Genomic DNA, 26,303 nt, shown 5'->3' on the forward strand with positions numbered 1-26,303 from the left:
GATTTATTTCAGTGATACTGCAGTTATCAACGTACACCTTATAAATCTGCGTCGCGTGTGAGTTTTTATCACATCTCCTAGCTGAAATGAGCAGTGGCACCTTGCTGCGCAACTCAGTGGGTGGCAAAATGTTTTCCACTTTCCCTGGGAGAGAAGACATGGCTCTAAAAGTAAATTGTAAGTGGGTGGCTGTGCTTTTCTGTCCCTTTTCAAGGTTGTGCCAGTCCAAGGTTGAAATAAGAGTGCCACCCAGTGGTCCAATTCAGCCCACAGACCCAACATGAATTCTTCACTAAGTGGTGCAATTAATTTACAAGTCAGTTGGTACATCATTAACACACTATAGAAGTCAATGTACCATCATTTTAATTATTTGTCCATAGTTCACTCCAAGATATAGTACAACCACAATTAAGCAAGACCTTTATAGTTGATGGACAGTTTAAGGCATCGGAAAACCGGTTTGTTATACCTTTCTCATATGGTTTCTCGATGAAGTATTAAATTTTTTATTGGTACACGAAGTTTTAAGGGTTCAGTGGTGTAAAACACCAATGCAAAATACTCTGTGATCTAACATGGCAGCCTTCATCATGGATCATCATGGGTATTATATTCTGACTTGTCAGTCTAAGTGCTCCACAAAGAACACATTTCTTTCATGTTTAGTACACAAGCGCACATTACGGAGAATGTGGTTGTTGATAAGTCATACGTACGTATATATACCGCTTGTCCCCACGGGGTCACTGGCATGCTGGGGCCTATCCCAGCAGTCATCGGGCAGTAGGCGGGTGACACCCTGCCAGCCAATTGCAGGCCACACAGAGGCGAACAACCATTCGCACGCTCAATCGGCCTACTAAGCATGTTTTTGGGACGTGGGCACACGGACAACATGCAAACTCCACACGGAGAGCGCCGCAGGTGGAATCGAACCCACACCCTCCTAAGTGTGAGGAAGACGTGCTAACCAGTGCGCTACCGTCATGTAAATGTATATTATGTGTAGTACTTATCAAGTATTATCAATCACACCCTTAGAAATGCTGCATTAAAAACAACCGAATTTGGACTCAACTTCTTGGGTCGTTTTGTGCAAAACAACCCATCACATTGAAATGTTTATTTGCAACCAAAGTTAGGTTAAAATTGACCCAACTTCCTGACCCATCATTTTTAAGGGTGCATGACAAGAAGACTGAATCAAATATTTAAGTGAGGAGACATTGATTCTGTGGTTCCCAATAGTTTGGAATGAATACACTCTCAGACTCGCGCTCTTCCTATGTTTCTTATCGTACGCTCCACTGTGCACTGTATTGTTGAATGGATGATGAACGACCACTGCGGCGAGAGCCGGAATGAGCTCTCGCTGAGACCACACCGACGGCGGCCTTTCAACACCTCTCCAGAAAGATTCATTACATTAATTAAAGTCCTGTTTTCGCTGGTGTCCAGCCGCTTGAAGTCCCCCCTATTGCAGTCATTCCCGGCCTTCAATAGCGGGGCAAACCCTGATGTTTAGTTCTCCTGGTGGGCGGGGAGCCTAAAGATGGACGTGTTGGAAAATCAACTCTACGGAGCACAGTGGGAAAACAAATTGGTTCATTTAAGCATGAAAATGATTGAACGAAAGAATGAAAAACTCAGAGCCAAGCATTTATCAAAACTGTTTACACGAGACACAAATCCCTCCTGTTACATCACTTGAAAAGTGAACTTGTTATTGTCACAATTGATCACAGACGTGATAATAACAAATGTATTGAAAAAGAAATATGTCCGGATAGATCAAAGATGTCAATGTTCATTTCTATGGAGATGTACAACCAGCTGGTGGAAATAGATCACAAGGAAACATTTGAGAAACTCTGATAAATGTAATATAATATCAGTGAGCCTTTGTTAAGTTTGACCTGCTATGATAAGTTACCAAGGTTTAGAATATATCCTCGACCCAAGAGGTTTATACTTCTAAACTGTAGGGCAGCCTTGAAAATTCAAAATGTGCCGTACGTAATCTCGTACATAGAACAAATGATATCTTCTGATTGATGCTTTTATCTCCATCTCTTTGAATCCCTTACTTGTTTGCACTTTATATTGTAAATATCTTGTTGATGTTTTGAGTCCTAGCCAGACATAATTTGTCATTACAACAAAACTATGCATTGTGCATCATATTACTTTTTGATACTCTTAACGGCAGAGTTTCAGTTGTCCGAAGTGAGCCGTAGAGTTGAAAAACAAACTTAAGTGGTTTCTCCACCGATGTGGCAAGCCCATGTGATGTGTTTTCCCATCACAGCTGCATTGCATTCCAGAAATTTGTAGGGTTCATGTCAACATCTCAACATGTAGATAATGTTTTAATCATCAGATTTTTCTCTGCTCTCAGTTGTCTTTGACCCAGTCTTCATGACATAAAATCCCAGCCCACACTTGCCCAGGGAGATGATTCTTAAAATGAGGTTTTCGTATACCTGCATTTGTCCTTGGCTTTTTCCACAGCCAGCCCACGCACGCAAGCACTTTAGGGCCCAAATCCATACAAATTTGCATGGCAGGCCTATAAGCCTGGCTGGCTGGAGAGACGATGATGAAAAGAGACTGAAGGTCGAATGAGAAATGGGCGGCAGTGACTCTGCCTTAAGTGCACAGTTTTCAGAGAGCTCTAAACATTTCAGCCAAGAGTGAACTCAACAGCAACAAAACCAATGACATACTGAGTCATTGTGGTAATTGCACTCAGAGTGGGACAGAAGATAAAAACACATGATCACAGTGTGTGTGGAAGGAAGGCTTTATTGGAACAAATTGCACAAAAGACACATCAGTTGATTTTAATTCTGATCTAAAAACTGCAGTGGATCTTCTAAAGTTACCCCCAGCCTCTCCCCTATGATCTCACAATTTGGATTTCAGGAAAAAATTACTTAGATGGAGTTCATGTATTAGTGTATCTTCTAAGGTCTCAGTTCACAAAGCATTGAAGGGCTGATCATTTCTTTGGGTTTTCGAGTGGGGGGGGGAATGAAGGACGTGGATCCTCGTCAGCTACATACAGATTCGGAAGCAGGTTAATGTGTCCACAGTAATTTCCTGTATATATATCTATATATATCTATATATATCTATATATATCTATCTATCTATATATATATATATATATATAGATAGATAGATAGATATATAGATATATAGATATATAGATATATATATATATAATAAGGTTCGATTCCCGGCAGGGGCACAATATGAGCAATGAGCGATTACCTTACCAACAGTCAGTGTGGGTCCTTAGGCAAGACCCTTAACGATACCGCCTGCCTCAGAGATAATGAGAGTACAAGAAATGAAAGACATGCCGGACGTCGCCCGGACAAACAAGGTCTGCGTCAGGTGCTGGGGAACCAGAGCACCCTGATGAAAAATGGGCTACTGGAACAAGACACAAATGGGCGAGATGCGAGAATAAGGATCTGTTGGAATGCTACTACTCCAGCAACCCGAGCGAGAGGGGTTACATGCGGAGAATGCGGGAACAATGGCAACTTCGATACCCACAGTCAACACTATCGGTCAAGCAACTAGTAGCTCAATGTTCCAATATCCATAAACGGCACCTGCTATCACAGCTCGAGATTGATGAGATACAACACAAATGCCATAGCGAAGGTCAACCAGAGCACCAGGTCAGAAACGAGTTAAATCCATGTACAAGTCCAGAGGTTGGGTACAAAACCCCAATAAGCACAATCAAGCTGAACGAGGCAGCAACTGACCTGAAGAACAAGATCATGGCGAGAATGAATGCTCGGGAACCTAGATACACACTGCAGAGGCTAAGTGAAGTACCCTCAGAAAGTCTCCTAGAAGATGTGAATGCAGCACTGACAACAATTCCTACGGCTACCATCACTGAAACCAATGAGCTGATATACACCTCAGCAGCAGTGATCCTAGAAATGCTTGGCTACAAGAAGAATGACCATATGCGACCACAACAGTGCCCACCATGGAAGAGAAGGCTGGAGGCCAAAATCAAGATAGCACGGAGAGAAGTGAGCCAAATGACAGAGGCCCAGAAAGGTGCAATGAAAAAGCAAGTTCCCAAGAAATACAGCCAGATGTCCATACCTGAAGCACTCGAAACTGCCAAACAAAGACTCCAAGCCTTGGCCAGCCGCCTAAAGAGGTACACAAGAGAGAATGACGCCAGACGAATAAACAGGTTGTTCACAACACAACCAGCGAAAGTGTACGCTCAGTGGCAGGGGAATAATAGCAGCGCAGACCCACCAAGGCTGGAAACTGAACAGTACTGGAAGGATATATGGGAGCGGGAGGCATCACATAACAAGGATGCACAGTGGCTGGTGGCTCTGAGAAAGGACCACAGCAAGCTCCCTGAACAGAACCCAGTAACCATCACAGTGGCAGACATCCAGAGAAGAGTCTCAGGAATGAAAAACTGGACAGCACCAGGCCCTGACATGATCCACAGCTACTGGCTCAAGAAACTTACAACTCTCCATGAGCGCCTGGCAGCACAAATGAACCAGCTGCTAAGGGATGGGACTCACCCTGAATGGCTAACCCAAGGGCGTACGATCCTGATCCAGAAGGATCCTTCAAAGGGTACAGTCCCATCCAACTACCCGCCAATCACCTGCCTCTCCACAACATGGAAGCTGATGTCGGGCATAATATCAGATAAGATCAGCGGGCACATGGATCAATACATGAGCACTGCTCAGAAAGGGATTGGTAAAAATACCAGAGGAGCAAAACATCAACTCCTGGTGGATAGAACAGTCACCCAAGACTGCAGAACCAGATGTACCAACCTGAGCACTGCCTGGATTGATTACAAGAAAGCATATGACTCAATGCCACATACTTGGATCACTGAATGCTTGAGGCTGTACAACATCAATGGGACTCTGGGAACCCTCATTGATTTTTGGGTTATATTGCTTGATTATGGTTTAGAGTTTGACCATCTATTTGTGTTTATTTTAAGGTTTTTCACCTGTGTTGGCTGTGTTTGGCTGTGTTTGGCTGAAGATAATCAAAAATAAAACAAAGACAAGAAAGAAAAACCAGTCATGATCACTGAGTGAAGTCCAGTTCAAGTCCTTTTGTCCAAGCGCCTTTCAAGAGGGGAGCTGCAGTTTAACCCCACAAAAGTGTGGGCCACTTGACATCCATCGAGTAAGGCAAGTCCTAAGAAGTCAGCTCAACGGCAAGAACAAGTCCCTAGCCATTAACAGCTACGCCCTACCAGTAATCAGATACCCTGCAGGAATCATACGGTGGATATACAGACCACAGATATCAAGACACGGAAGCTCCTAACCATGCATGGAGGGTTCCATCCCAAGTCCAGCACCCTGAGACTGTACACTAGCCGTAAAGAAGGAGGCCGAGGACTAGCGAGCGTGAGAGCCACTATCCAAGATGAAACATCCAAGATCCATAAGTACATCAGGGATAAGGCCCCAACGGATCACATGCTCAGTGAATGTCTCAGACAATGGGCATCAAAGGAAGATGAGGTGCTGGAGGGACCATCATGGGAGGACAAGCCCCTACATGGGATGTATCACCGAAACATAGCTGAAGTGGCTGATATCCAGAAATCCTACCAATGGCTAGAAAGAGCTGGTCTGAAGGACAGCACAGAGGCACTGATCCTGGCTGCACAAGAACAGGCCTTGAGCACCAGAGCAATAGAGGCCCAAATCTACCACACCAGACAAGACCCCAGGTGCAGATTGTGCAAAGAAGGTCCTGAGACTATCCAGCACATAACTGCAGGGTGTAAGATGCTGGCAGGTAAAGCATACATGGAGCGCCATAACCAAGTAGCTGGAATAGTGTACAGGAACATCTGTGCAGAGTATGGACTGGAAGTCCCAAGATCCAAGTGGGAAACACCTCCAAAGGTGGTAGAGAATGACCATGCCAAGATCCTCTGGGACTTCCAGATCCAGACAGACAGAATGGTAATGGCGAACCAACCGGACATTGTGGTGGTGGACAAAGAGCAGAGGAAAGCCGTTGTGGTTGACATAGCCATCCCAAATGATGGTAACATTAGGAAAAAGGAACATGAGAAACTTGAGAAATATCAAGGGCTCAGAGAAGAGCTGGAGAAGGCCTGGAGAGTGAAGACTTCAGTGGTACCTGTGGTCATTGGAGCACTAGGGGCAGTAAAGTGCAGTACTAGGAACAGCAAAGATACTGCGTAGAACCCTCAAGCTCCCAGGCCTCTGGTAGAGGACCCAAGCTTGAAGGGAAAAAGAGACCACCCATGGGGGGTAGGGAAAAAGTTTTATATATATATATATATATATATATATATATATATATATATATATATATATATATATATATATATATATATATATATATATATATATATATATATAAAAATATATATATACTTTCTTAGCCACACCCACAATAGGGGAGTGGTGTTGCCTATCAAATGTCGATATGCTACCATAATTTGTCTTAACTGGTCCGAGTGTGCTACTAAGAGTGCAAAGAAACTCCCGTGCTACGTCGAGAACTCTGGCAAGGGTGTAGAGTTGGTCCGCTGTTCCGCAGCCAGGTTGTCCAGTCTTTTCTAAACCTAACCATTAATTCATAAATATGACTACAGATATTAGATACTAAATATATTATTATTATTATTATTATTATCATTATTGAAACATGATGTACTAGGGAAGAAACAAAGGAAGATTTAGATTCAGAGCAATGAAAATCTAGTTTACTTGCCCCTCAGATTAAAATAATACTTTTTCAATAATTCCAAGTAATTTTGCGAATAAATATCCTTTAATTCTATTGAAGCCTAGGAATTTGGCAAGGAGGTCAAATAGTTTCTCTGAAGACGGCATACAATCCTGTTGAGGCAAAGTTTTCATATTTTGCACATTTTTATCCTAGCAATGTGGAACAAACTCATTTTCACAGAGTCAAGATTCAAGATTCAAGAGTTTTTTATTCGCCATGTTTGAGCGTGCCAAACAAGGAATTTGACTTCGGTAAATCACAGCCTCTGTTCAACATTTAGGTGACTAACAACAACACTCAGGACATGTGAAAAATGAAAGATATTCTCAAACATCCCCTGATCTTAAACTCCCAAGAGGGCAAGGAAAAACTCAAAACTCCAGCTAGGGGAAATGAGAAACCTTGAGAAGAGACCACAGATGGGAGGGTCCCTCTTCTAGGATGACCAGGCTGCAATGGATGCAGAGAGGACACATAGTACAAACAGTGTAGACAAAAAAGGTGTGTGGAAAGCGGGATGTTATTGCACAGTAAAGACTCTGAGACTCTAAGAGTGGTGTGAGTTCATCAGAGCGACAGCCTGGGGGAAGAAGCTGTCTCTGTGTCTGCTGGTTTTAGTGTACAGAGCTCTATAACGGCATCCGGAGGGGAGTAGTTCAAACAGGCTGCAACCTGGGTGCGAAGGGTCTGTTGAGATGTTACTTGCACGTTTCCTGGTCCTGGACAGGTACAACTCTTGGATAGATGGGAGGTTGATTCCAATGATCTTTTCTGCAGTCCTTATTGTCCGTTGCAGTCTGTGCTTGTCTTGTTTGGAGGCCGATCCAAACCAGACAGTGATGGAGGTGCAGAGGACAGACTGGATGATGGCAGTGTTGAAGGTCTTCAGCAGCTCCCGCGGCAGGTTGAACTTCTTGAGCTGTCTCAGGAAGTACAGCCTCTGCTGGGCCTTCTTCCGGACAGAGTCTATGTGGCCGGTCCATTTCAGGTCCCGAGAGATTGTGGTTCCCAGGAACTTGAAGGTGTCTGGTGAGAGAATAGTATTACTGCGGATAGTGAGGGGTGAAAGTGGTGAAGGGCCTCGCCTGAAGTCCACTGTCATCTCCACGGTCTTGAGCGGGTTCAGGTCCAGGTGGTTTTGGCTGCACCAGTGGACCAGCCGCTCCACCTCCTGTCTGTACGCAGTCTCATCACCGTTCTGGATCAGTCCGATGAGAGTGGTGTCGTCTGCATACTTCAGGAGCTTCACAGAAGAGTCACTTGCGGAGAAATCGTTGGTGTAGAGGGAGAAGAGCAGTGGGGAGAGGATGCACCCCTGAGGGGCTCCAGTATTGGTGGTGAGGGTGTCAGATGTGATGCTACCCAGCCTCACACGCTGTCTCCTGTTGGTCAGGAAGCTGGTGATCCACTGACAGGTGGAGGCAGGCACCGCGAGCTGGATGAGCTTCTGTTGGAGGATGTCAGGAGCGATGGTGTTGAACGCCGAGCTGAAGTCCACAAACAGGATCCTGGCGTACTTTCCTGAGGTGTCCAGGTGTTGCAAGATGTAGTGCAGTCCCATGTTGACCGCATCATCCACCGACCTGTTTGCCCAGTAGGCAAACTGGAGGGGGTCCAGCAGGGGGCCCGTGACATCCTTCAGGTGGTTCAGCACTAACCTCTCGAAAGATTTCATGACCACAGATGTCAGTGCAACAGGTCTATAGTCATTCAGACCTGTGATGGCGGGCTTCTTGGCCACTGGAACGATGGTGGAGCTCTTGAAGCACGAGGGCACCTCCAGCTCCAGGGAACGGTTGAAGATCCGTGCAAAGGTGGGCGCCAGCTGCTCAGCGCAGACTTTCAAGCAGAAAGGTGACACGCCGTCTGGGCCCGGTGCCTTCCTGATCTTTTGTCTCCGGAACATCTGGCGCACTTCCTCCTCGTGAATCTGGAGTGCGGGTGTGGCCTCTGCAAGAGAGAGAGTTGAAGTTGAGCAGGGTACGCACACTCCAGTGGTCACCAGCCAATTGCAGGGCACCTACTTTATTGACAAAATAGTCTTCAATTTACCTTGCATGTTTTTAGCATGTGCTGCTTGCGCTAACTCTGCTCAATTAATGAACTCCTCTGCTGGGTTCATCACTGTCTTCAGTGTCATAGAGCCGATCCTGGGTTAAAGACATAACCTAGTTAGACAGGTGTGATTGTATGCACGTGTATGTTTTGAATGGCTCCTTGCTGCTTTTTACCATTGTTGCACGTTTTCTGTAGGAAGAAGAAAACAGCATAAAGTGTCAATTTAAAACCTTGACACTGTAACATTTGCCGCAGAAAATAATTGGACATTTTGCAAGGCTGCGTATCGCTGCTATAAATTGTTTCGAGTGAAACCAGCCAAGCAGCATTATCCTCAATGGAAAACCATCTCACGGAAGAAGTTGTCACCTTGAGGCCGATCTCTTCTCACGACTGACTGACTGACAGCCTTCTCGCTGTATTGTCTGCCTCGCCTCCAGTCTTCACTGCCTGTCTCCATCTTCTTCTTTCCCTGTCCCTACAGTCTGTTCACATTAAACTGCTCCGTTAAGCACCTCTGATTTTCAACACGCTTCAGTTTCAGAAGCCATCACCATCTGCCTGTCCCTCGCATTTTAGAAGCGAGTAGAAGAAAGTAAAGACAATGGTTGTTCTCCCACACCGACAGTGATAGATCTGGACTCGTATGCACGCTTCTCATAACCTTCTCTAAATGAACGTGGCGAGGGTCCTTTCAGACTGATTGGGTGCTGGTTGTGTTCAAGTACAAGGTCAAGTACAGAGCAAGTAAATCAACGTGGCTTAAAGTTCAGTATTTATCTCCTCCCTTTATGATTCCAGAAGTGTAATATTTCATATACTATCCTTTGAGTTACTTCATTTTGTTTTTCAGATTCAATTACTTTTAATTCGTGGTAAGAGCAGCTTCTTTGGATTTTACTTTTAGGGAAAATACATCATTTTAGTTTGGTTCTGTTAGTTTTTTAGTTTGGTTAGTGTTAGTTTTATTTTTTTACACAGTATATGGAGCATTTGCATAAGATTTTTTAAAAAGTCACGTGGTCCTCCCAAGATATCAAAAATTCAAACAACGCATACAAATGTGGCATTTTATGATTTTGGAAAATGCTATATGTGTCAATAAAACTCAAACCAAATAGACTGAATCATTAGAAATGTGGCAAACACCGTGGCATTAGATAAGCCCGGTCAGAGTAATTACAGTGGGAGAGTGCTCAGACCGTCTCGAGAACTCTCTGAAACAAACAAATAAATGAACTGTGAAAGAAGCCAAATGAAGACAGCCAAATAAAAAGCTTTTCTTAATAGCCTTCGTATACGAGCCAGTCCACTCATTTATTCACAGATGAGATGCACTTTGTGCAAAACAGTAGTAACAGGTCCTCATCATTTAAACTGTATTGACGATTTGGTTTTGAGCAAGGCCAGTGTCATCATTGATTTTAGGTAATATCAGACTATTTGAGCGCTTAATCAAGCAAACAAACACGTTTTCCATTCTCATTAAGTCTATTTCCACCCTAGTAGCATGAGACACAGTTGTGTAATGGTGTGTATATCCCAAAGTAATTGAATGGACTTAACCCAGAATTAATTAAGCCTAATATTTGATGAATATTATATGACCTGCTCATGTCTCACTCAGGTGGAGCCAATGCATCATTTTTGTGCCACAAGGTCAATGAAGATGTATCAGTTTAATAAAAGACCCCATGCACCTCAAGCAATTTGAATGTCACATACTATAGAAAGTGAAAGACCTCCTTGTTAAATCATGGTTAAATAATAATAATGATGATAATCATGAATCATAGTTTTGAAGCGTGGTACAGTACAGGTAATCTGAAGCATAAGCCATACGGTCATGTACTGACACCTGGTGGGTAAAGTGTTCCAGAAAAAAACTAAATTCAGTGACGCCCCCTCCAAAAAAACATTTTAATTCACCAACAATATGTTGATATATGTGCAGACTGTGATTTTTTAAATTATTTTTATTAGTTGAATGTAAAATAAATGGGACTGCATCTTGAACAGTAGACTCCAAACGTCTGTCCAAACGGTTCCCATTTTCAGCATACAGCTGATGGTCAGAAGGTGGCAATGTCTGCTCACGTTTGAAATGGCCCAGTTCCGCAAATCATGAATGACTGAGTGAATAAGACTCATTAATCTTCGTGATTGATTCAGTGAGTGGGATGCAGCACGAGATAATGACAATGCATATTCATGAGTTTCCTCAGTCATGAATTTGATAATCCAGGCTCATCACATCACACACACACACACACACACACACACACACACACACACACACACACACACACACACACACACACACACACACACACACACACACACACACGCACGCACGCACGCACGCACGCACGCACGCACGCACACACACACACAAAGAACACACACACCTATACATACACACGCCTCCACTTACAGTTGGTTTGCCTTCATTACCTCAAACCTTCTTTGGGTCACCTGCTGCATGACCTCTGACTCCTTTAATTTCCTGTGAGCGTTAATAGCACAGGCTGCATATAGAAAATGATAATCAGTGGTCTCTCAGGCTATCCATATCATCTTGTATTAATAACTAGATGAACATTCATCAGAATGAGAATCAACTTTTGTTGCCTGAAGTTGTGGCCACTGGTTGGTGTCACAACAGTATACTCACAAAAACACTGCAGAGAAATATAAATTCTACACACATTTAGCCCGTTTCCATAAATGGTCAAAATGCATTACTGTATAAATAGTAACCATAAATAGAGATGTGCAAATGAATATGCTAAAAAGCTGTTTTGGATTATTCATTTGAGGTTTATTCATCCAGGTGAGGCAAGTGAGGACAAATTCTCATTTGCAGAAATTGCAGGGTGGACCTGGCAGCAGCAGACAACAGAGAAGGTTTAATGCCAAATAAGTTGACTGTCGTCTTTAAGATGAATTCCCCTCTGCCCGGTCGTTTGCTTGTTTTCGTCTCTTGTCTCATTGACTAAATTAACTCCAATTATAACTGTGCGTTAACACTAAACTTAAGACTTGTTTAATGCAGAGTCGAATGATTGTCGTCTTACAATATTACATTAGCTGTAATTACTATGACCATTTGGAGGCAGTTGTAGAGAAAACACCCGCTGTAAGGTATTATAAGCGCTTTCCTGGAATCAAAGAATCATTACAGTCTGCAGCAGCAAGTGTCTTCTGTTGCCTAGCAACTCGAGCACTGGTGCCGGCTAATGCCGGCTGTGTGTGGAGGTAACTCAGGGGGCAAATCTCCCTTCTCAATTGGTCACATAAAGGTGGGCAGGGTCAAACTTGGCTAGCCGACAGCACTTGTTCTCCCGATTGTTGTTGCACTGTCTTGTTTAAGCGGGAGCTCCCTAGGGGGTGAGTGTGCCGCATTTGAAATAAGATGAGGCGATAAAGTCCAAGGACAGCATGTCAGAGTAGGCAGTGATGGGAAAGTAACATTTAGCTGCTGACCATGGAAGGCTTACAACCTCTCCCAAATGGTGAAATTAACTCTGCTTGCCACCTGAGCTGCCGTGTCCCCGGGCCAGGCTGCTCTTTTTAAAGTATGAAAATGCGCTTTGTTGATAGCGGCCGTGTCTGCTATGTATAATTGCGCTGGTTGCTCCTCACGCATGTGAAATGCAAATGCCCATAGCGATTGTTATTCCTTTCCTAGGTTTCTTGATTCTGGTCCGTCACGCCTCACTAAAACAATTCCACATCGCCACCAGCAGATCAGCTTCTCGTCTTTTCTTCTACTTGTCATTAAAGTTTCATGGCCATTTTTTTTTTTTACTTTGATAACATATGCATATTGCATGTCATGCTCGGAGATGTAGGTAGCATCACAGAGGCAGGAGAACGTCTAAAAGCAATCAAATGTGTTTTCCACCACGTCTTTATAACTATAAACTGTCATGTGCAAGTGCACGTTTGCCTCTCAGATCTTTGCAGATGTATCGCTGAAGGTTATGAAACGCCTTGACACAATTTATTGTGATTTTTTAACTTTTTCAACCGCACCGCTGTGACAGATATATTATTAGGTGTGCTACTGTGTTGGTTTAAATTTCAATAGTTTGTCACACTCTTTCCCGCCCCCACCGGCAATGACAGGTTATCTATGCAATCTATGGTATGCCAGGTTTGATATCAAACAGAATGAAGAATGAAATTTTGACTCTCTGACCCTATATGCTCATTGATTTTAATCACATTTTTGTCTATTTAACATATACACATCCATATTCTATCCTGCTTATCCTCATTAGTGTTATGGATGAGCCAAAGCTTAGCTCAATTGACTAAGAGGCGGAGTACACCCTAATCGGATCTCAAGCCAATCACAAAACACATATCGAGACATTCACACTCAAACCCACACCATCACTGAGTGGGAACTCATGGAATGAATCAAATGTATTGTCATTGAACATTCAGGAGAACAGAGAAACAAAATTCACTTCACAGTTACATGTCCAAGAGACATAAAAAAACAATGACCAACAGAGGGAGACAAAAATAAAGTTATCACACTGTCATCTGATTTTCTGAAAAACAAAGAAGGAAAAAAAACACATCTCAACGTATGGGGAGGGGCACAATGTGGGTTTTGGGGGGCGTGGAAAACAACCGCATGAGTAGAAACATCATCCATGCTACCATGCCTGGAAGTCGAGCTGGTAAACACCATCAGTGACTGTCACCAGTCAAACAAACCTAAAATGGCGAATGTACTCGATATTTGGAGTCATGCATTATACACACTTCAAAATTAATTCAACGTACCGTATTTTTCGGACTAAAAGTCGCTCCGGAATATAGGTCGCATTAGCCATAAAATGCACAATAACGTGAAAAAAAACATATATAAATCGCTCCGGAATATAAGTCGCATTTTGGGGGAAATTTATTCTACAAAATCCAACACCAAGAACAGACATGAACGAGCAACAACAGGCTAAACGATAGGTATGCTAACGTGACATAAACACAAACGAAGAGCTGAGAACGGGCCTGACGTGACATTCAGAGTTATCAAAATAACTCTTACATAAATAACACGTTTATAAAACCATCTGTGTCACTCCAATTCATTAAATCCATCGATCGTCCTTTACGTCAACAATGCCGGCCGGGTGCGCGCTGCTGACGGCGGTTGCACTTCAAAATATTCCACAGGCCCATATAACGATATATAAATTATATATCAAATAACTATTATATAAACAATAATATTATCAACCCATCTGTGTCACTCCAAATCATTAAATCCATCGATCGTCCTTTATGTCAACAATACCGACCGGGTGCGCGCTGCTGACGGCGCTTGCACTTCAAAATATTCCACCGGCTCATATAACGAGATATAAATTATATATCAAATAACTATTATATAAGCAATAATATTATCAAACCATCTGTGTCACTCCAAATCATTAAATCCATCGATTATTCCACAGATCTATTATATAACTACATTGTAGCGTTAACAAAGTAAAGTCTCGGTTTTCAAACACAAGCCGTTCCAGAAGGCTGTTCGATAGGTGAATTGTTAGAATTCCAAATCATATTTTACAAATAATCCATTACAAATAATGGGAAAAAAATTAATCCGTTCCGAGCAAAAAAAAAAAAAAAACAACAACAACCCATCCATCCATCTTCTTCCGCTTATCCGGGGTCGGGTCGCGGGGGCAGCAGCTTCAGGAGGGACTCCCAGACTTCCCTCTCCCCAGCCACTTCATCCAGCTCATCCCGGGGGACCCCAAGGCGTTCCCAGGCCAGCTGAGAGACATAGTCTCTCCAGCGCGTCCTGGGTCGTCCCCGGGGTCTCCTACCGGTGGGACATGTCCGGAACACCTCCCCAGGGAGGCGTCCAGGAGGCATCCGGATGAGATGCCCGAGCCACCTCATCTGGCTCCTCTCAACGTGGAGGAGTAGCGACTCTACTCCGAGTCTCTCCCGACCGAGCTTCTCACACTATCTCTAAGGGAGAGCCCGGACATCCTGCGGAGAAAACTCATTTCGGCCACTTGTATCCGGGATCTCGTTCTTTCGGTCACGACCCATAGCTCGTGACCATAGGTGAGGTAGGAGCGTAAATCGACCGGTAAATTGAGAGCTTTGCCTTTTGGCTCAGCTCTCTCTTTACCACAACAAGTACAGAGTCCGCCTGACTGCCGACGCTGCACCGATCCGCCTGTCGATCTCACGCTCCATCCTCCCCTCACTCGTGAACAAGACCCCAAGATACTTAAACTCCTGCACTTGGGGCAGGATCTCATCCCCGATCTGCAGAGGGCATTCCACCCTTTTCCGATCGAGGACCATGGACTCGGATTTGGAGGTGCTGACCCTCATCCCGACCGCTTCACACTCGGCTGCGAACCGCTCCAGTGAGAGCTGGAGATCACAGCCTGAAGAAGCCAACAGCACCACGTCATCTGCAAAAAGCAGCGACGCGATGCTGAGGTCCCCAAACCGGACCCCCTCAACGCCTCGGCTGCGCCTAGAAATTCTGTCCATAAAAGTTATGAACAGAATCGGTGACAAAGGGCAGCCTTGGCGGAGTCCACCCCTCACTGGGAACGAATCCGACTTACTGCCGGAAATGCGGACCAAACTCTGGCATCGGTGATACATGGACCGAACCGCCCTTATCAGTCGGGTCGGCACCCCGTACTCCCGAAGCACCCTCCACAGAACCTCCCGAGGGACACAATCGAATGCCTTCTCCAAGTCCACGAAACACATGTGGACTGGTTGGACGAACTCCCATGCACCCTCGAGGATCCTGCTGAGGGTGTAGAGCTGGTCAACTGTTTCATGGCCAGGACGAAAGCCACACTGTTCCTCCTGAATCCGAGGTTCGACCTTCCGACAGACCCTCCTCTCCAGCACCCCTGAATAGACCTTACCAGGGAGGCTGAGGAGTGTGATTCCCCTGTAATTGGAACACACCCTCCGGTCCCCCTTCTTAAGGAGGGGAACCACCACCCCAGTCTGCCAATCCAGAGGTACTGTCCCCGATGTCCACGCAATGTTGTAGAGGCGTGTCAGCCATGACAGCCCCACAACATCCAGAGCCCTTAAGAACTCCGGGCGGATCTCATCCACCCCTGGGGCCTTGCCACCGAGGAGGTTTTTTAACTACCTCAGTGACTTCAACCCCAGAGATTGGAGAGCCCACCTGAGAGTCCCCAGGCCCTGCTTCCACAATGGAAGGCATGTAGGTGGAATTGAGGAGGTCTTCGAAGTATTCTCCCCACCGACTCACGACGTCCCGAGACGAGGTCAGCAGCACGCCATCCCCACTGTAAACAGTGTTGATGTTGCACTGCTTCCCCCTCCTGAGACGCCGGATGGTGGACCAGAATTTCCTCGAAGCCGTCCGTAAGTCATTCTCCATGGCCTCGCCAAGCTCCTCCCACGCCCGGGTTTTTGCCTCAGCCACCGCCGAAGCCGCGTTCCGCTTAGCCATCTGTCAGCTGCCTCCAGAGTCCCGCAGGCCAGAACGGCCCGATAGGACTCCTTCTTCAGCTTGACGGCATCCCTTACCGCCGGTGTCCACCAGCGGGTTCGGGGATTGCCGCCACGACAGGCACCAACGACCTTACGGCCACAGCTCCGGTCAGCCGCCTCAACAATGGAGGCGCGGAACATGGTCCACTCGGACTCAATGTCCCCCGCCTCCCCCGGGACATGGGAAAAGCTCTGCCGGAGGTGGGAGTTAAAGCTCTTCCTGACAGGGGATTCCGCCAGACGTTCCCAGCAGACCCTCACAGAGCATTTGAGTCTGCCAGGTCGGACCGGCATCTTCCCCCACCATCGGAGCCAACCCACCGCCAGGTGGTGATCAGTTGACAGCTCCGCCCCTCTCTTCACCCGAGTGTCCAAAACATGCGGCCGCAAATCCGATGACACGACTACAAAGTCGATCATCGAACTGCGGCCTAGGGTGTCCTGGTGCCAAGTGCACACATGGACACCCTTATGTTTGAACATGGTGTTCATTATTGAAAATCCGTGTCGAGCACAGAAGTCCAATAATAGAACACCGCTCGGGTTCAGATCGGGGGGGCCGTTCCTCCCAATCACGCCCTTCCAGGTCTCACTGTCATTGCCCACGTGAGCATTGAAGTCACCCAGTAGAACGATGGAGTCCCCAGAACGAGCGCTCTCCAGCACTTCCTCCAGGGACTCCAAGAAGGGTGAGCTGCCGTTTGGTGCATAGACACAAACAACAGTCAGGCCCCGTCCCCCCACCCGAAGGCGGAGGGAGGCTACCCTCTCGTTCACCGGGGTGAACCCCAATGTGCAGGCGCCCAGCCGGGGGGCAATAAGTATACCCACACCTGCTCGACGCCTCTCACCGTGGGCAACTCCAGAGTGGAAGAGAGTCCAGCCCCTCTCGAGAGGGCTTGTACTGGAACCCAAACTGTGCGTGGAGGCTAGACCGACTATATCTAGTCGGAATTTTTCTGCCTCGCACACCAGCTCGGGCTCCTTTCCAGCCAGAGAGGTGACATTCCATGTCCCAAGAGCCAGCTTCTGCAGCCGGGGATCAGACCGCCAAGGTCCCTGCCCAGCTCACACTGCACCCGACCCCTTTGGCCTCTCCCACAGGTGGTGAGCCCATGGGAAGATGGACCCACGTTTCCTTTTCGGGCTGTGCCCGGCCGGGCCCCAAACAACAACAATATTTTTAAAGTCCTGATGTACTTTCCAAAATTTAAGTGGACATCAGTGCGCAGGGAGCTTAATTTTGTCCGATCGCGCAACTGCAGCGCACCGTCGAACGCTCAACCGTAGCGCGCCGCCGACCGCGCAACTGCACCGCGCTGGTCGCATTATTGTGACCGAGTGGTCTCTAAACTTTAGAAAATATTTTTAAAATCCTAATGGACTTTGTTGGATTTTGTCCACAATTTAGGGAGCGCGTTATCTGCGCCTCACGGCAAAAGCCTTTGCCAATCACCTGTTATTCAATTTACTCACTGCGTGCTCGTTTGATTTCTTCAGATTTAGGAAAATGCAAAGACACTGAAGCAGAAATTAGACTTAGACAGCTTGGTTGAGTTCAATCACAATTCTTGTTCAAAAAGCTCTGTTTTCAGGAAAGTGCAATACAGCGCTGGGCCCTTCAAGAGCGGAAAGTCTCCATTCAGAAAAGGGCAAAGTCCAAGGTTGTTAGATCAGTTTTATATTCAGTAGCACATTGTGGGCCGGGATTGATGGGCGATGAGTCTTCGGGGTGGGGCAAGTTCGAAGGAGAGTCTGCTTCCATGCGAGTGGTGCTGGTTATGGGCGATTCGGTGTGTTGGTGGGGGCTGTTGGTGTGTGTGTGTGGAGGGGGTTGTTGTCTTCCATCCCGTATCTCGGCCTTGGCGATCATCTTTGGCCGAGTTCTCGGGTGGCTCCTTCTGGCACCAGCTGGTTTTATCTCCACGTGACCTTCCTGTGAACATTCTCCTCCAATCTCGGACATACACTGTCGTACCGCATTCAACCGTATCTTTTTCTTTGTGAGGCCAAGATATTTCCCTCTGTGCAGAACGTTCAGTAGTAATCAAAAACTGGCGTCTAGCATTAGTCAAAACATAAGATACAATCAAGTACTGAACGGTCAAGACGACTGCGGCCGTGTCCATGATTCAGAGAAAAAACATCAGGCATGCATTCCACAGTTCCTTAAGGGTCATTAAGGTATTTAGGCAATATATCAAAAGTCATTTGTTATTTCAAAGTCCTCAGAAATATATATATCAGATCATAAAGTTATAAAAACCTTTCTCATCACCACTTATCAAAAATGTCTAGTTATGTCTTCTTTATTGATTTGGTGTGTAGGTATAATTATATGCTTCAAATGTTTCTTTTATTTATTTAATATGTGAATATACTTGTCTGCTTATGTACTTTATTCAATGAGGTTTGAGCATATCTGTTTTTGTAGCGAGGCAGGACTTTTTGTATTTCGACCTCATTCCTTCACTCCCTCTGTTGACCTCAGTTTTACTGAGGTCACCAAAATCGTTGATGCCACCAGGGTCCCTCTGTTGGCACACCACGTCCCTCTGTGGAGCCGCTACAAGTCCCTCTGTGGGGCCGCCAATGAGTGAGAAAAATAAATATAGATAAAATTCATACCCAGACATTTGTAAAAGATGGAGAGTGGAAAGGCAATTGGCCTAGACGACATTCCAGTGACAGCATGGAACTATCAAGGAGAGATGGCAGGGGAGATTCTTAAAAAGCGAGAAGTTCCCCGGAAAGGTGTTGACTTCTATTTCTTAATTCAGACCACGGCGATGCGCAGAACTGTAGTAGCTACAGAGGTGTTGTTATGTTTATTAAGCAAAGCATGAAGTTATCGGAAAGAATGTTAGAAGCGAGGCTTGGAAATCTACTAGCCAAAATAATGGAGAGTGTGGCAGAGACAAAGATAGGACATGCAGATGGTTGGTGGCACAGAAAGATATGGAAACGATCGCTCTGCAGTCGCGGCCCCTAACAGGAGCAGCCGAAAGAAGTGGAAGATGAGAAAGAAAATGTGAAAGAGAAATACATAAACAAATAACGAATTACATACGTAAAACAAATAACGAAATACATACATACATATATAGTACATACATATAGACAGACAGACATCGAACAATTGCCCATTCGGCCACTCAGCCCTTCAGTCAGTCACTCAATGAATCACTCAATCAATAAACCAACCAATCAATCAATCAACCACCCAATCAATCAATCAATCAATCAATCAATCAATCAATCACACAGGTGTTAACTAATTTGTAATTGTATTGCAAGCAATTCAAACTCTAATGGAATATGATGATGTCCATATCTGTTTTATCAAATTCTAATCCTACTTTACCTTTGTATAAGGCACAGGTGTCAAACTCAAGACCTGGGGGCCAGATGCAGCCCGACACATGATTTTATGCGGCCCCCGAAGACAAATTGTGCTTTTTATTCATGAGTCATTACTCGAATTGCAAATTGTCTTCACTTTTAATAATATTTTATTTTTAAATATTAGACCAGTTTTTATTTGTCTGATTTGAAAGCGAGTTACTTGTCAGTTTGTTTTGTAGCTTTTACTCTATATAATATGAGGTGCTCACACATTTATTTGGGTATGACAGTCATACCGGTCCTCCGAAAGAAGCTATGACTACACTGCGGCCCGTGAACAAATGAGTTTGACCCCCCTGGTACAAGGGATAGCCTTCTCATTGATCAATCACGTATCTTAAATCATGCTTTTCCTCCTTTGAAGCGACTATGTACTTCAAACCCAAACGGCACCATTTTATAGGGAAAAAACTTGTTGAATCTATTTGTTTTCGACATAATACTACCGCAATCATCTTAAATTTGTTCAGTTTATCAATCCCTTCCATTGTTTATCCTGCAATCACGTGAATAATGTGTTATTCAAACTTTAACGTTCATAATCCACCTGTTCCCAATTTGTTTGGAGTCTGTATGTTATTGTTCTAATTTTTTACATTTAATACTCTCCCACCTATTTGATCCTATCTTGTGAAGGTCTACAGTTTATTATGAGCTATTTTGAAACTCTTCACACTTGTTACCAGGCTTTGGCTCCATCTCATGATGTTGTCTCCCATTCACTTCATTTCTGCCGAGCTGCTTCTTCTCCTCCGTCCAGCATGTTGAAGACTTAAAAACCATCAAATCTGAAAACACTTAAAATCTCACAATTCCCCCCTTTGTTTTTTTTTTTTATTATTTTTCTACCTCCCCCTTTTGACACATTCTAAAAAATGTGTCACAATGGTTAAAAAGTAAAAATAACAATATCCATGGTGACATACCCATCGCCAGCTGGACTTCGGTGTACCTCCAGATGCCATCCTAGCCTGGAATCACCAATTCTCAGTCCCTGAAACTCGACTGGCAGCATCTCCCATGGCTGTATGAACAAAAGCCACCACCCACCTGTAGCTGTGCATGCAGCTCTCCGTACAATAAACATCCATAATACCAAAAAATAAAATTCATAATGATAAAAATAATCCACACATGGGCGCATGTCAAACGCATGAAATAGAAAATTGGAGCCTGCCGAGCCTGTCATGAAACCGATCACATTTACAAACTCGTTATGAAAAGTAAGGGGTTAGTTGTTAATGCATGTTCACAGACATGACACAAAATTCTCCAAGACTGCAGTTGACAACCTGCAAAGTAAAGCAAGTTTAACAAATAAAGCACAATCTGCTCCCTGGGTTGCTGTTAGAGGCTGCAATACAATTAGGTAAAACATCAAAACAAAGCAAGTCATCACAAATTCCGTCACATACATTTCGTCACACTGTCAGGTAAGTCCAGAGTTGTTGTCATACACTGTCTTGGCTCAGAGTCTTGATTGTCAATGCTGGTATAGTCACGTCTGGTCATAATCTTGAAATGGGCCTTCTCCATTGAAGTCTTTTGTTGTCAATGGTGCCCCAGAGTAATCCTAAACCCATATTTAGTCCAAAATGAGCCCTGATCAATCTTGCTTTTTTCAAATCTGTAGTATCTTTATATTTTTCAGGTGAGAGGAATGTTATCCTCTGCTGTGATCACATCACCCCAACCTTAAATCATGTTAACCATTCACAATACACAAACCCCATCCCAAGTACAGACTTGACATTCATACAGCATGACAGACAAACTGTCATCCCACAACACACACATAAAACATACAATATTAAATTGTAAAAAGAACCCTCCCTATGCAAAATTTTCTCCTCAATTAAAATTTCCCTTTTTTATTTTAAATCCAAAATTAATATCTAATTGTCTGGTCTCCTGTCCTCACATCGTTTGCCAATATGCATAATACTGGAACATGATTTAACTCCCCATTTAGTTTGCTCACATCTCACACTTAGACTATTTGACACTTTGTGTTGAGCTGTAACTTCAATATTTCCACCTTCTCATATTTCTTCCACTAAACAGTTCCATTTTGCTTTCAGTTTAAATTCATCCCTCCAAATAACTACCTCTGGCAAAAAACCAAAAATTTTTAGAGCACTCCCTTTTACTGTCACCTTGTTCCTTCATTCATCTCCTCACAAGCATTACTGACCCTCCTAAGAAATAATGATACTGAAAATAATGTTTAAAAAATATACACAGCTTCCTCCTGCCACTTACACTATAACCTTGGATTATCGTTCTCATTTTTGTTGATGCCAATTCTTAGAATTAAAAAGAAAGACTTACTCTTGATAATTGAGTGACGCTATATCACAAATTTTGAAAACCTTCTTCCATGTTCCCCCTTTGTTCCTATCAAAACCAATTAGAAATATTTTTGCTGTCATGATCATCATTGTGGCCCTCACACTTATTGTTCTTGTATTTTAAATTGGCAATTTTTGTACATTTGGAGCCCTTTGAGACTTGCTTGTGGGATATATAAATAAATTTGAATTGCCTTGACTTTATTATTATTCAACTTCTTCTGCATTCCTCTTCCTTTTATTTTAATCTTAACTACTTCCACATAATTCATCTGATTTACTCCATTACACTTTTAACCTCCGAGATTCAAATTCAAATTTCACATCCTCACTTCCAACATTGCGGTAAAATTTTGCAAAGTTTCATTTTTTTTTCCCTTCTAATTTCTTCTAGTTTTCCTTTTTTCTTCTTTTTTTTTTTTTTTCCACTGACTCAACTCATTTCAATTTTTTTTTTTTTTTTTTAACTGTTCATCTTATGCCTACCTATTCCAAAACTTCCCACTCCCCAAATTTCAAATTTTCAACTTTAAAATTCACGCCCAATTTAACAAAATTCTTTCTAAATTTTTATCAATTTTCTAGCCAATTCATCACGTTCCAAATTTAAACATAACCTTGTAGCTTTCCCCGAATTTTTATTCAGCCTCTTCGCTTTCACACGCAATTTCTACAGAAATGAATAATTCTAGTTATTATTGTTAATCATCTGTGGCCCTCGTAAGGACAAGCCACACCAGTAATGGATGGATGGATGGATTGTTAATCCTAACCCCAAATGCCGATCATAAATTGCCATTTAAATCAATTGTCGCAAGGGTCATGTCAATGTATTTGTTATTTAAAGCCCTACTGTATTACTATTTTGCCGACTATCCAGAATTCCAACTTTCTTATGGCCCCTCACCCATTCAAGCTGAAATATGCATCCTATAAGTCAGTCGCAGTTGATGTGTAATTAAATTCTGTTGTTTTGATAAAGGTCAATTAAGTTTAGCAATTCAGCCTTCTGTTGCCCGAATCCAAATTTTCACTGGTCCAATTATAAAATTTCATTATTTCAGTTAGATTAATTATGTCTTCGAAATGCTAAGTTACATATAAAAATTTATGATTCAAAAGATTTAATTTCTATTGATCAATGTCCACCTTGCAAAGTTTCTGATCACGCGGTTGTGTAATTTGTCAGTGCATCTTCACTGTCCCTATCTATGTATTTTATTTTTTTTTATCCCCGTTTCAGTGTCAATAAGCAGCCTTATTATTCCCACTTTTATCAAAACTCCTCAGTTATGTCTGCCCCAGCACCCAAACACACTTCCATCCCTTTTGTCCCACACTCCACCAACTTTGTAATGCTTCAGCAGTCTTTAGCAATGTGTCCAGTTTGACTTCATGTGACTCGTGCAAGTCTTTAGCAGCCTCTCCTCTTAGATTCTCATGATGATGATTCAGGGCTGGACCGTCCGCCATTCTCAAATGCGTCCATCTTGTCTTTGTTCTTTCAGTCCATTTTCTTTTTGATCTGCAACTGTGTGTATTCCACCAACTATATGGTTCTTGTCCTGTGAAGAGCTGTGCTTGCCCCCTTCAAGCATGATAATAGTTCCTGTTGTTCTCCCAAAGGTCAAAGGTGTCTCATGACCAGGGACAGTCCTCTGTTGATTTTGAGGCAGCCAGTAGAGTACAAGGACTCAGTTCAGGACTTGTGCCATGCGCGAGGGCAGAACACACTGGGACACAAATTTCACAAAACTATCTTCGTGTTATCAGTCTTCATGTGTAGTATTTGTTCCTTACACCCCAAATCTTCCCATTAACATATTGTATCCTATCAGTTGCGCACACACATCATCTTACTATCAAGCCGCCCTTATCAAAAGCTTTTTTTTTTTTTTTTTTCGAGTAATCCATCCACCCTACCCATTAACACGGCTAAAATCCTCGTTCCAGTGTTTATCAGCAAATAAAGTTCCGAAATCCTTTGTAATAAACTGTAATGTAATTTAACAATCTACCAACATGGTTGTATATGCGGTGAATGTTATTGTTCAATCTATAGGTCATACAGCGCCTGTGTTCCAACTATGACACTCCTCCTTGGTTTACCATCTCATAAGTTATTGTTGTCAGCAGCGCTAAATGATAGTGCTTGAAAGTGAATGTCTTATCGCCCAATTTAAAACACATGCCGCATTTGAGCGAGTATTTATTCATTTATTTGCCATCCTCATGTTAGCTGGCATGTGTCAGAATTAAAATGTAATTTTGCTTTTAATTTTAAGTCTTTCAAAATTGCTTTATCCTTACTGCACCGAGATAAACTGTCAAATATATCTTTAAAAACAAACAAAAACAATCTATGCTCTGCACAGACTCTTAAAAGTGGCACCCAAATGCCAGATTACAAATCAAACCTCCTCCTTCACTCTCACATTTTTGATAAAACAGTCTACTTATCTAGACACTGTCATCACATACGAAATAATGGCCTGCAAATTAAATATAATGTCGTTGCTCTGGTCCCTCAAAACATGTAACTAGGATTTGGACAATTATTAACCCCCATCAATTGATCAATTTTCTCCTCACTAAATTCCTAGCCTGTTAATCTATCTGCATAAAGAAGACATTTACAATGCAGGGGATAAGAGAATAACAAGGAACACCTTAACAATAAACACAAGGAAAACCTAACAATAAACAAAATAAACCCAAACCACAATCAAAACCAAATAAACTCGGCCCATGACCTATGTAGACCAACACAGTACTCCAAATATTTCCCCATTAAAAATTTAAGCCTTTTTGTGTAGAGCACCATTGATTTCTAATCATTGACCTAATTTTATCCTTAATTTAATCCCAATCACGAATGCCCCCTACTTACTTTACTTGGTGTTCTTTTAATAAAAAGTGCCCCCTTGCAATGTCGTTTTTATTTGTTGTTTTTAACTCTAAGTGATTCAAATCTTTGACTTATCCTTACATGTGTCCTTGTATAGTCTTATGTCATAACCAATCAATAATTCCCCCTAAATTTAAAATCTGCAATCATAATTTAATTTTATCCAATTCTACAATGTATGTTCTCTCTTACTCTCACATTTTTATGAGGGCTGGGCACTCTCCTCGTTGGACGAGTTTCTGACCACAACCCTCAGATTATTCTATCATTTCTAATTTTTACATTTAACAATGCAAATCTGATTAACCATTGTCTAGCACACCGTTTCCGTGCACCAATTTAACGCAATTCCATCCTTTATAACGAACTGATACACAAAGACAAACATACACATAAACAAACACACGGGCCCACAACATAGACATGACAATCTTCCCAGTTGATAACAAGGGTGGGGGGGGCAACTGAAGTGCGGAGAGCCTCGCCATCACCACGTCGCACAATGTAACCCCCCACCTCTGTCCAAAAGGTGCATTTGTGCCCACCTGACCGTTTGGCCCAAACTTTAGAGCTGCACCCTTTTGAAAACAAAAATGGTTACAGTTTAACCCCACCACACAATGGGATATAACCTTCATGCTAATTAAATATACATTCTTTATCAAATTCTTGTTAAGCCATTTTTTCTGACTCCAACTCTCATGCAAAATCAAAATAAAATCAACAATTTTATACAAATCAACTTATTGTTCTTCATGAACCACAAATCATCACTTCCATCCCATGAACAGCACCACAACTAATCACTCACTTCTTCAGCTGCGCCGCTGTCCCATCTGACAGCCAAGCCTGCTTTCCACACAATATCATCATAGACACACTTCAACAATTATGTAGCGACCTGGTTAACCCAGTTACCCTTCGCCCTAGACAACAATATAAGTCTCTAAGGTCGCACTATTGAAGTCGCCAGGCATCCGTCCTGCTATATCAGCGATGCCTTCACCATTTTTTTTTTCTTTTTTTTTTTTTTCTTTTTTTTTAATTATATTTTTTTTTCACGAGTCCCTGACTCGTATTGGTGGCCTGGCCGATCCAATCGACCCCGACCTTAGGCAACAGTATAAGTTCCTAAGTGTCTACTATTGAGGCCACTCAGGTGCCCATATGCTAGTCACTGGCATCCCACAAGTTCCAGCGGTGTGAGCGCCCTTTGCTGATCAGACAAA

Source organism: Syngnathus floridae, chromosome 1 (genome assembly GCF_059516105.1).
Source record: "Syngnathus floridae isolate MCC-2025c chromosome 1, RoL_Sflo_1.0, whole genome shotgun sequence".
Classification (NCBI taxonomy): Eukaryota; Metazoa; Chordata; class Actinopteri; order Syngnathiformes; family Syngnathidae; genus Syngnathus; species Syngnathus floridae.